This window comes from Camelus ferus, chromosome 34 (assembly GCF_009834535.1).
Source record: "Camelus ferus isolate YT-003-E chromosome 34, BCGSAC_Cfer_1.0, whole genome shotgun sequence".
Lineage (NCBI taxonomy): Eukaryota > Metazoa > Chordata > Mammalia > Artiodactyla > Camelidae > Camelus > Camelus ferus.
In genome coordinates, this window is record NC_045729.1 from 10,611,577 (window position 1) to 10,625,512 (window position 13,936).

Sequence of the window (13,936 nt, forward strand, 5' to 3'; positions counted from 1 at the left end):
GCCTTTTTATATTGCTCACCCATATCTGTGACTTTTAGAGAAAAGAAGGTTCAAGCTTGTCCTGATACTGACATGTTTATTTTTATGTTTGTTAATAATCAGTATCACTATTTATTAACACGTTCTGTGAGTAACACAACATAGGATTGCTAAGACATTCTAAAATTGAAGTTAGTTTCTTAGTAATGATGAAAGTAATAAATATGCACATAATTCCACATCAGTTTCTAAAGTTTGAATTTCATATGAACTCCAAATCAATCTTGTGAAGTAAGATTATGAAATTTAATATTCACTATTTGTATTTAATTTGTTCCATGCTTTCAAATTACTGTTTCAGGAGATTTTGTAGGACTTCTACTTGTGCATATGTGGGAGAGAAATACTGCTACCAAAACTATCAAGAAAAGCTGCTGAATAAAAGACATTTGGAGGCCAGCTAAACAGCTGAAGCAAGCAGGATTTAAGGGATCAATATTACAAAGTGGAGGTGGAGGAGAATCTGCAGTTGAGGTCAGTTACCTGTTTGGGCCCCCATTCCCTAGGAGTATTTGCCATTACTGGGTTCAAGACATGAGCCTAAGAACACAGACTTGCCTGGGCAGAAGGCCACCACTGGTAAATAGAAAGTGCAGACTCATGTGGTTAGAAGATCAGAATTGGGAGCCTGAGATGAAAACATCCTGATGAGAAGGGGAGTTGGAGAACTGAACCTTGTGAATTCTGGCTCTCTCCTTAAGACATTCTAAAATTCAGAAGGTATTTGGGTAGAATTTTAAAGTGCCTACAAAAGGCACCGTCTCTTTATGGCTGTCTCTCCAAGCTAAGGAGATAAAGGTTAGAGTGTGGGAACTGCCAGGGGAAGATGTCCCAGTGAACACACCATGTGCCAGGCTCTCAGGTGAAAAGTAAAATGTCATGCTGTGAGAGCAAAGGCAAGTCTAGCTCCCTCTCAAGTCTGTCCCAGACGTGAATAAGGTGATAAGTCCAATTCAATCTGACTGGAAGCATAAAGGGTAGCTTCACTGGAGGAGGACTGCTTCATCTTTTATGCAAAATCCCCAAATCCTCTGCATGAAGTAAAAAATCTTTAATCAATTCACAAGATCAAGCCAAAAGACCAAAAACTAAGGAAAAACAAAAAACAAAAAACAAAAAAACAGAGCAGAACCAGGTATTACATTTAGCAGGCAAGAGCTCTCAAGTGACTATAATTAATATATTAAAAAGATTAAGAACATAGGCAAAAATATGAAGTTATTTATCAGAGATTAAGCCTATCATATAAAAATAAATGGAACTTAAGAACTGAAAATAATAACTGGTAATCAATAAAAGGGCTTAAACACAGATTAGATAGAAAGGTGAATGAACTAAAGATAGAGCAATAGAAAACATATCAAGTGAAATATAGAGGAAAAAATAGAAAATATACAAAAAGTGTAAGTGGCATGTAGGACAAATGAACAGCTAACATAGCAACAGTTGGAGTCACAGGAGGAGAGAAGAAAGTAAGTAGAAAGGAAGAAGTATTTTAAATCATACTGATTAAAACTTTTAAAATTTAGGAAAGACATTAACCGACGGATTCAGAAATCTCTGAGAACCCTGATAATTATAAAAACAACACCTCAGTATATCTTAAACTGCTAGAATCTGAAGACAAAAAGAAAAATCTTTAAAGCAGCCAAAGGAAAAGAATGCATGATATTTTCAAATGAAGAAAACAGTTAACAGCTCATGTTCAAGCACACATGATGAGAACTAGGAGACAGTGGAATGATATATACCAAAGTGCTAGACAGAAGACAACAGTCAAACTAGAATTCTATTCCAAGTGGGAAAAATAAATCCTACAAAGTTGAAGTTAAAATAAAGAGTCTTGTATACCACAAAAACTGAGAACATAATTTAAAAAAAAACTTGTTTATTTTAGAATATTGCAAAATAGAGTTTAAACAATGAAAGAAAATACAATCAGTAGGTCACAGTGATCCAACAGTATGTATGTTATTTAGTTTTGCAAGCTGCACTTTTTTTCAAAAATGGCTCAGGTGATACTATATCCTTAAATCTGTTTTACATAAATAGATTCTTAGACTGATTTTCTGTGACATGATCCATTTTCTTTTAACAAAGTTTTGTTAAAAAATAACCCACCCTACACGTGGGGCCATATTAAATTTCTAAGTCAGTTTTAAAAATAAGTAATTCCTGCTATTACTAAGCTTAAGTAATTTATACTGCAGGAGATTGATCAAGATGATGGAGCAGGAGGATGTGGAATTCATCTCAACCCATTAAAACATCGAATACAACTACATGTGGAACAATTATCACTGAAGACTAACTGGCAATTGGCAGAAAGATTCCTGTACAACCACAGCTGTAAAAAAGATCCATACAGAATTGGGTAGGACGGGAAGAGAAGCAATCGGGTCAGAACCTGTGCCTCCGTGAAGGGACACAAAGGAAAAGGGAGATTACATGGGGTGGAGATATTCCCTGGGGAGTGGGCAGTTCTAGCTGTGCACCGTGTGCCCCAGTCCTGGGTCCACTGCGGGGGAGATGAGCAGCCTGGGCTGCTTAGAGGGCTGTTGGGTGTAGCAGAAGGGCTGTGAGGAGCCTGGGTTCTGCTCATGAGGAGTGTGCACATGCTGGCTTGCTCCTGAAGCAGAGTGGAAAGGGTAGATTGAAAACTGGTCTAGTGGCTGCCGGGTTTCCCGCAACCACCCTGGAACAACAGGAAACAAGGAAACCACAAGGGGTCATGAGGAGGGCACTGAGCATCATCCCTGCATGCAGCACCAGCACCACAAGGAGGTCGGGCAGAGCACACAAGCCTCCCTTCTTTCCAGCCTAACCTGGTCAGCAAGAGCATGAAAAAAAAAATCCTTTAACCCATTATACAGTTAAGCAGTTACAAACACCATTACAGATATTGGATTGTCACCAATGACAATAGGGTCCTGATCAGTTTACACTTGTGCCAAGGACACTTTGACAAGGGCAGTGCAGGTCAAAGTCAATTCTTTCTTCAGCTTCCCTGATCTGAGACCTGGATAACTGATACAAGGATGGCTTAAGCTATCCAAACTCACATGCCATCAAAATTATTTATTTATTTTAAATGAATATATGTAGCTCTCTAGTGACTGGAAAAAGTTTAGAGAAATTATATAGGACCATTAGCTACAACACAGTTAGATACAAACGAGATGTGACATCACCTGAAGGTATATTTTTCGTTTTCCATTTCATAAATGAACCTGGATTCCCAAAAGAGAGGCAAATATTCTCACTGCTTGCTCACTTTCAACTGGAGTCTTTGAAAGAGTGCTGTGAGTTTAAGTACATAATACGGAACGGATGATTCCATTAGCCTTCACGGAGTAAAGTGAAAGCACACAGTCAGCACTACTGATGTGCACACTCTGTAGGAAATCACAGAGGGCATGTCATCTTTGAAGTTTGCTTTAAAAACCTACTGTGTTTACAGCTTGGATGACAGACTTGTCATTTTATTAATGACGAGTGACCAGTTGTCATCACACATGGGAAAAAAAGTGACATATTAGTGGTAAACAATCATGAGACAAAGCCAATGTCAATACTTACAATTTTAAGACATAATTAAAGCTCATGAGATAGCAATTATGAAAAGCCAGCAAGACAACGTGAATGCATGTTGACAGAAAATCTTCATACTGATAGAGATATGTATAAAATCTTATTTTTACAATATATATTCCTATCACTTTTTGGAGGTCACGTGTACTTATGAACTGTGTATAAACATATGCTAGACTTGTTTCCTCATCTTATTACCAGCAATACACTGTTAGTACTTACAATATAAATCCTTTTCAATTCGAGTGCATTTTATGTAAGATTTCCTAGGTTTAAAGAAAAAAATCTTATGGGATATTGTTTTCTCTTTGGCTTCAACAAGACATCAGAAAAGTGTTAATACTCAGAACACGTAAAGGAAAGAAAGTTAGCTAAAATAATTGAAAAGCTTCCTTAATTTTTGCTTTAAATCGTCTCTTGTAGATAAGGAACTTCAAAATTTTATTAAGTTTTAGGAATGCTCTACATAAGGAAATCAAAACAAAGAAAAGAACTGTAAGAAATATCCAAATAACAGTGATGAGCCACGTGGCAGCACTGGTCACAAAACAACACTTAGGGTGAATCTATGCAGAATGACCTCAGTGAATCCTAGAGAAAAAATACAAAGATTACTTTGATGTCAGTGTACCTTGTGGCATTTCTTTCTAAGAGTTCTTACCTGCAGATATTTCCCTTGTACCCTATTCTGACATATTATTTCCTATATATTGTTGCTCAGGTTTTAATTCAAAATTGAGGTAACAACTTACAAAAATATAGAACAAAAGTAAAATAGTGAAATGACAGGAAGTGAGATTAACAATTCTAATAAAAACATGGATCACTTGGGCAATTTGCATGGTCCTTGTAAGCAGGAGGTGAGAAACAGGTAGGGTCCAGAGGGTCATAAACTTATATGGCACGACAAAACCAACTTTTATTACTTGTTCTTCCTTAATGATTTATCTTTTCTGCTCCTTGGGATAAAAGACACTCCGTTGCAGTGTCCTGGTAGCCTGACATTATCCCTACTGACAAGTAATGCCAGATAAGTTTTATTTTGTTGACTTTCAACAAAGAAATCAGACACTGCTGTTTTTTAAAATATAATTACATATAGATAGATGGATGATTGATAGATAGGTAGATAAGCTGCTCATTTCTACATTTGTCAATTCATCCAGCTATTCCATTCTGTTTCTCTCTCTCTCTCTCTCTCTCTGAAACACACAGACACACAAACACACATGAGCAGAAGTCCAGTGCAATTGCAGAATAACCTGTGGAACTTCTTCAACATATATATCCTCACTCATATCCTCACTCCCACCTCATCCCATAAAACATTCATCAGTGTATTTGCGATTGGTCCTGGTTATCTTTGAGTATCTAGGATTCCTTTTATTCTAACTTCTATTTTATTAGGAATGACACTGTGCATGGTTTGAGTATAAACTATGATATGATTATTTGCAGAGAAATAAAAAAGATGTGACTTTACAAAAGGGTGACTATAGGATTCCTTTAAAAATAATATCCTCAAGTGAATTCTAATTGATTCAACTGGGGAAAAAAAAAAGTCTTGATCTACAGAGAACTGAAAAATATTTGCGGGGTAAAGAAAGATACATTTTGCTATTCTTCGTATGATATGGTATCCTATGTTGACTCTACCCCTTGACTCCATTCTAATGGAATACAAATTCCAATTAGTCAGATTATGTCACTTCTCTGCTCAAAACTTTGCAATGGCTCCACATTCACCAAGCAAAAGCAGAACTTAATTGGCCAGATGATCTCTGACTTGCTTTTTGACAAGCCCGATGCCCTATGCTCATTACACTACCCCCACTCACTCTTCTTCATGGAACTTGCCAAACATGCTTCTTCCTTGGGGCCTTTGTTCCAGGGTTTTGTTTTGGGGTGTTTGGGGTTTTTTTTTGCCTATCTTGTCCCAGACATCCACTTAACTACATCCTCACTCTTTTTCTAAATTTCATTTTCTCATGGGAATTATCCACTATCCTATTTAACATTTCATCCTGTCCACACACTGCTAGCTACTCACAAAGCCTCATATGCTGCTTTCTTTCTTTAGTCCAGCAACTTCTCAGATCCTGTATAATTCACCTACTTAGGAACCTAATGTTACTGTCTGCTTCTCCATACTGAAATCTAAGCCCCACTAAGTAAGCGTTCTTGGTCAGTTTTGTTCAACAGTATATGTCCAAAGCCTAGAGCAATGCATGATTGACAGAATAAATTCATTTCTGATTTTTGAAATGTATTTAGAATAAATACTATGATGTGACTGATAAGGGCTTAATTTCCAGAGCATGTAAACAGCTTATACAGCTTAATAACGAAAAAAACAAACAACTCAATCCAAAACTGGGCAGAAGACCTAAACAAGCAATTCTCCAGTGAAGGACATACAAGTGGCCAACAGGCACCTGAAAAAATGCTCAATTCCACTAATTATCAGAGAAATGTAAATCAAAACTACAGTGAGGTATCAGCTCACACCAGTCAGAATGCCTGACATTCAAAAGTCCACAGATGATAAATGCTGAAGAGGGTGTGGAGAAAAAGGAACCTACCTACACTGTTGGTAGGAATATAGTTTGGTGTAGCCACTGTGGAAAACAGCATGGAGATTCCTCAAAAACCTAAGACTAGATTTACCCTCTGACCCAGCAATCCCACTCTTGGGAATGTGTCCAGAGGGAACTCTAATTTGAAAAGATACATGCACCTCAATGTTCATAGCAGCATTATTTATAATAGCCAGGACATGGAAACAACCTAAATGTCCATTGACAGATGATTGGATAAAGAAGCTGTAGTACGTGTGTATATTATATACACACACATATTACAGAAATTGACACAACACTGGAAACTGACTATACTTCAATAAAAAAAAGACTGACAGAGAGAGAGAGAGAGAGAGAGAGACAGTCATAGAATAAAAAATAATATATAATTACTGCTTTATTGCCATGTGTCCCAGAGTGATTAATGAGGTTAAGGAGGAAAGTAGATATAGTCGTGTTTCACACCTGGATTCTTCAGTTACCTCCTGTCTTAATCCCTTAACGCCAGGAACTGCTTCTATGGAAAAGAGAGGATAGGGTAGGCTTTCCAGGAAATAACTCAAGAATTAACTAGACTCTGTGGGTAACCAAATGTGACATTTGGAGTAAGGCTGAGTGTCCTGCTAAAACCCAAATACAGAGGTATCAGAAGAGAGAAAGAGAGATGTCAAGAGTATTATGTTAAAAGAGAAGATAGAAAACTCCAAATAGGAGACCAGTCTTTTACACTTGTCACTTGCAAAAGTGGTAGCCTCTTGGTGGCTTTTACCTACAATCATTTGCAAATCTAGTTGGTAGTTTTGTATGAACACTACACCTAAGGAATGGGATTATTCCCCTGCTGTTACCCAAAATGCAATTGATTAAAGCTCAGTAAGAGCTCCACACAACATATGCAATTAATGCAAACCAGGAAATGTATGCATTATAGGAAACGAAGCTCAGAAACAGTGCTTCTTTGTAAAGCTAATAGGATAGTCTCTCATGCTACATGGGGATAAACAAGACATAATCACAGAAAAACTGCAAAAAAGGAAACTACTAAAAATTACAAACTTACATTAAAACTATAATGTAAAAGAAAATACACAGTGCAGTGACTTATTATGTGTGAGGTCTTGGGATCCTGACAGTCTTGTTTTTGGCAAAAAAAATTAACTGCTTTTCTGCAGTTTTGTTAAACCTACACAGATGATACAAAGGACAATAAAACTTAGCAAAGTTATATGGGGAAAGATGGTCGAAATCTTTATAAAGTGAGCACAGGAATCAAGGTCTTTAGAGGATGCATGTTATAAGCAGTGCGATGTGAAAATTATTATATTGCTCTTTACAGAAGTGAAAACCATTTACCACCCACCATGTCATTTTCGATACAGAATCACACTTTGCCTTGTTCTTTCTGACTCAAAAACAATTATCTCCTTGTTTGTTACAGTAATAAAGATAATCATAATTTGTCTAATAGCGTTCTTTTCCTCCTAAGAGTTTAAGCACTTTAGAGTAAACTATTCCACTTGTCTTCATAAGAACCGTGCAAAGTAGGTACACAGAGATAAATGGCCAACCAAGATGCATAAAGGAAAATGTTTCAACCCAGAGAGTTGAATTCTTATTCATCTTGATTGTCTGAGCCAAAGAGAGAGTCTGCATCACGCATACAGACTTGAAATTTTCCTGAGATTCCAAGTATTTTTTCCTTGATCTCTGAGGTAAATGGTGAACATTTTTATTGCTTGAAATTTTGGCCTGACTTAAATTGAGATATATTGTCAAATTTTCGATCTAATGGTATTTTACTGAAAGAATAAAGACACATTTGTTTCCTAAGGATTTTTGACACAGCCAGTAGCAGAGTCCTTACTTTGTTAAAACAATTACAAGCTCATTTAATGTGTATGTGTTTCCTATACAGTAAGTTTCATGTGTTAATTAAGGCCAAGAGTTAATAGATATACCAAGCTAATGATTTAAGAGAATGTTGCATTCAAATACTTCCAAGGAACTCATACATGTAAGATCTTTTATAGACAGTACGAAACCATCTGTAGAATTAGTGGATGAAAAATGGTCATTCTTTGTCCTTCTAAAAGAATAGTTAAGAATTATTACCATTGACTCTAAATTGTGAGTTTGATTAATCCATCCTAAAGCATGAATAACTAAACTAAATTTTCTAGGGTTTCAAACAGTTAATTTTAGTCACGATTTCTAAACTTTGGGAAATACGTTCAAATACGGGAAAATCCAAGATTGAGTGGAATTTGCTAAATCCTCTTGTCTTGTTTTATCCTGTGAGATGTAGTAAATTCTAGTGTTTTCTTCCTATAAATTAAAATGGGAGTATCTCAATCATCTAGCTAATTCATATTAAAGAATGTTGAAAATTGGAGTTTAAATTGTATCATTTATAGCCAGCAAAGTTAAAGTTTCAATCCTTTTTTTTTTTTTTTACTGTTTTGAGCCAGTGTATTATTTAGACTGTAACATTTTTTATTATCATCATTAAAGCTGATACAAATGATTATAGAAATATGAGAATTAAGTATTTTTTCTACATTTAGGTTTACTGATCCCGGCTTCATAAAGACATAAATGTAAAAAATAAGGTTATTTTCACACTGGCAAAATGCAATGTACTGTTTTGCAAAACACACTGCACTGTTTGCACATTTGACACTGTTACAGCTCTCTTTCAAAATGACGTTCTTTACATCCATGCTGCCAGCCCTATCGATTCCATTTGGTGGTGAAAACAAAGCCAAGGTTTATGGTGATGATATAGAATTGAGTACAACCATATTCTAAGTTGCCAAAAAAAAAAAAAAAAGCAGTTGGAAAATATAGCAATACAAAAAGGACTACATTCCTTCCCCTTTTGTATAATCAACTGACTCTTTATTGACTACATCTAAATTTTAATATCTTAACTTTTTGCCTTTTGTACCATTCTTTATTTCTATCGCATTGTATTTTCATTCGTATTGTAGATATTGACCATCTATTTCCAGATCCATGTGGTAACAGGTAAATAGGCAGATGAATGGATAGGTAGATAGATAGATAGATAGATAGATAGATAGATAGATAGATAGATAGATAGATAGATATCGACAGACAGACAGTCTATCAGATAGATAGATAGACAGACAGACAGACAGATAGACAGACAGACAGACAGATAGTCTATCAGATAGATAGATAGGCAGACAGACAGACAGACAAATAGTCTATCAGACAGACAGTCTTAGAGAGATAGACAGACAGACAGATAGACAGACAGACAGTCTATCCGATAGATAGATAGGCAGACAGACAGTCTATCAGACAGACAGACAGGCAGTCTATTAGATAGATAGATAGATAGATAGATAGATAGATAGATAGATAGATAGATAGATAGATAAATAGATGATAGATAGATGGATGACAGATAGACAGACAGACAGGCAGAAAGATAGACAGACAGACAGATAGAATGATGGATGAATACTCTCAGGAGTGGGAGGTAGTGGAGAGAGAGAGAGACTAGAGGGAGGTAGAGAGAGAGACTAGAGGGAGGTAGAGAGAGGAGAACAGTACAAAATTTAATCTGAAGAACCTTAGTAGAAAAATGTCTTGCTATCCCTATCTTATAAATTAGGAAACTGAAACTCACAGGGATTAAGCACATGGCCACACATCACAAGCTGATACGTACTGGAGTCAGGTCTGTGTGCAGATCTGGAGAGCGTGAAGACTGACCAGTAAATTAACATTTAGATTGTTGCCCACACGGAAAATGGTTAGAGATCACTAAGCATATAAAGACTGGAGATCAAAAGCTTATTTCCCACACATTTGTAAGTCATGGAAAAATAAAACAATGTCAAGAAAATGAATTTCCAAATGAATTTAATGAACAGAATAATCAACATGTACCTTTCAAAACTGGAAGATTGATAGTCTGTTTTCATGATCAAATTTTTAAAAAACTTATTTAAATGTTCTGTTTCATTTGATTTGTAAAATTGTTCATCTCTTATCCAATCAAATTAAATAGAAGGGAATCATGGCTTTTCACCAGTTCTTCTTGCTTTTCAGCACCTAGAAATTTTGTTTTAGATTTTTATAATCACTTTTCTCTTTGTTGAGTCTAGCTCATTGAGACCTTGTCTCTCATTGCCAATTTAAACAATCCGTTATCACGCAGTCTGTGAGGTTCCCTGAGACTCCAAGTCCCTCCACGACCCGTACACATTGTTTCCCGCCCACTACGTGACAGTGGGTTCAGAACAGTTACAGCTGGGGAGCCCGTAGGATGTGGTACCCTAGATTCTAACTGAGAACATCAAAATAAATAAAGTATGAGAGTCATTTCTATTCTACACCATGAAAATAAGAAATCTATTCAAGTAAGCGTGTTACCCATATATAGGTTTTGCAAATACTGAAAACTGATGAAATTGGCCTCAGAGTGTAAGAAGTACAAAGAAAACTACTTCTTAACTAACATTGTAGCTTTTATGTCCTTAGACATTTATTTTTAACTTCGACTATTTTAACACAGCAAAATGTTATGCCTCTTTTTCTAAAGCTTATAATTCTATCAATTATTTGGCATATTAGAGTTGTAAATTAGATATAATTTTTAGATTTTGAGATATCTCCAAAGATAATAGATTAACATTAGGGTTTTATATACTGCAGAAAGAAATAAATCCATATTTAATAAACAAATATAAGGTCTCAACAATACAAAATAACTTGTATGGAGTTATATTTTATATAGTCACTCTTCTAGGATAATAAACACTCCTCAGTTACTGAAAATTCATAAAAATTATTTATGCCACAAAGATAATATGAGGCGCAACAGTCTAGAGGGACTGATCCTGTGAGCTAACCATTATGATAAACAGCCAAAATTTTATTAGAAAGATTTCTATTATTTAATATACAGCATGAAGATGTAAAAGCTTATCAATTTTTTTAAAAATGTAAGTTTCAAAGCAAAAAGAAAATTAGAATCTTGACTCCATAAAAAAATTCTCGTTCCAAAAGACTCAGGATCTAATAAAGTTTTGTGTTTAAAATTATATAAAAGAAGTGAAATAAAATCAAAAATAAAATTACTGCAGCTAAGTCAAAGTTCTCATTTAATTCTAGGCTTCATAAAGTCTGTTGTGTGTTTGAGGACAAAGCTTTCTGGCAAGTGAGAGGAACACTGTATGGTAAATACTGGTGTTCTTTGGCCTTATTATCATTGACCAACTATATAAAAAGTTTATGTGCTCATCACATCATGGCACAGATGACATATTTCAAAGAGCCAGAGCCATTGTTCTCTGAAGTTACCCGGTTCAGACCATCATCCAAGCAAGAGAAATAAAACGGATTAAGAGGTTTAGCAGTTCTCAACATCAGAGTCCGTTCCAAAGATAGTGTCTGCTCTGACAAAGACTGGGATGCGGCTTTAGCCAGTGCATCAGTTGTGCTCAAAGAACCACAATACCACCATCGGCTGTGGCCATGAGATAAGAATTCTGGTTAATCAGAACAGTTCTAGGACACACACAAATGAGATTACAGGACAGGGACCCAAGTTGTGCCAAAACTCAGGCTGACGTTTTTGTCTTTAGCTTACACAGATGGGATGGCTTAAAACACGCATACCACATTGTCTTTTAAAAAGAAAATTGTGAGGGGGGAGCAAAAAAAGGTTTTCAAGGACAAAATGTTACAAAATGACAGAGAATTTGGACTTAGAGGGAAAAACCAGGGAACTAAAACCTTTTACAACACTGGCACATTACTGTGGAGGATTTTGGCAGGACATATTGACAACAGATTTCACGTAGGGGACAGAATCCAAAAACTACTCCTCCTCTAATTATGAACCGAATTCTCCCCTTTTTGGGGAAAAAAAAATAGAGGAGGAAATAAAAATAACTTCATTTTTGGATTATATGGAAATTTGAAAGGAATTAGCCCAGCAGGATAGATTACCAACTGGAAAATTTGGAAGGAAAGTGAGGTCTGGGATTTCAGGCTCCAAGCTGGTGGACTCGGAATTTGTCACAGAGGTTAGTTCTGTCTCCGAAGGGGAGCCAGCCATCCTGTACAAGGGGACCCCCTGTTGGCTGGTTGGCCAGAGAACACTGGCAGGGCCTGCTGTGGCAGCTGCTCATTTAAACTTCTACCCTGAAATCTGCTGAAAGGAAAACAAGAAAGATTTGAGAGAAGGGACAAGGAGGAGAAAGGAAGAAGGAAGAAGGAACGATGCCATGGTGTGAGGAGGGAAATTTGGAATGGAATTTTCCTTAATTCTTTTGTTAAGATGGAAATACAATCAAAGGCAATTATAGAAAATAGGGGACAACACTGTGACTAAATTTTATCCAAAGACATTAAGCCATTGTCAACGCCATTGTGTATCTAACACGGTTTGCTTTTTTTTTTTTTTTAACCATAATTGTACCTCTGATTTATTACAATGCAAGTCAAATCCTCATCCTTTTCCAAAACATTTTGGCAGGTGATTCAGAGGTCATAGAATATGTTTTTATTCAAAAAGAAGACAATGATAAGATTTTATTTCTATAAATGATACAGATAGGGCCTGAAAATTTCTTCACCCTTCTCAATATTTAATCAATGCTGAGAGTAAGCTGAAAATTAACAGAATTCTGAGATAAGTATGGCTATCCATTAAAAACATGACAGTGTCTGAAAAGGTCAGATAAGATGCAGAAGAAGAAGAAAAAAAAAATGCCTGGGAGGGAAAGAAACTAACAAACAAAACTCTGTGGTGCGTGCTGCGATCCAGTCCTACTGTTTTAGGTTTTAACAGAAACGTGGAATTATAATGAAAATAATTCTGTCTTAGGAAAGGTACCACAGCAGTGTGCTGAGTTGGAGTATCAGCAAAATCCACGGAAGTCTGAGTCAGGTTTGTTGTAATCTTCAGAGCGAGGACACGCTGGGGTTCGAAAAGGTTAATGAACCACTTGTGGCAGACCTTTCCCTCACATTTTAACTCTGTTTTATTCCTGATAGAACCATTAACTTCTACACTAACCTTTCTACTTGTTACTATTACACACATTCTACCCACTAAGTCTTCCTATTGATTTTTGCCAGCGAGGTTTTATAAAATGTAGCTTTAAATACATGGTTTCTGCAATTGGGTTAGCATCAGCCAGTGTGTGCAAAGACAGAGATTAATTCTCTTGTTTTAATTTTTCTTCTATATTGTCATTCAAATACTCTTTTGTCATGACTGTTTTCCTGAGTAAACTTCTCTAATGCTTTCACATTTGCGCTTTTTAAATTCTATGCCAAATACAATTTTCTTGAATTTCTTAGTTTTAAATATTATCTTTATCCTAAATATGCTAGAAGGTACATAACTTTATTTTCCTGTTGCTCAATACAAGTTTTCCAACATTTTCAATTACTCTGAGCTTATGCGTGTGTTATGGAATGAGAGATTAAGAACAAGAGATAAAAATAATTCATATAAATAGACAAATAGTTATATCATGAGAATTTTTATCTAGAAGCCTACATAATTTGCTAAAATGAATGTGTGATATTCTTGAACAAAAATATTCAAGACTAAATTTAGTTCTGTGAAAATCATGTCAAAAATACAAATTCAGTATGCCTTGAATAAGAATACTATAAAGATGTTAGCTCTGCCATTTTAATGAGTTCCCTTCTTTGTTTTGAGGACTTTTAATTGG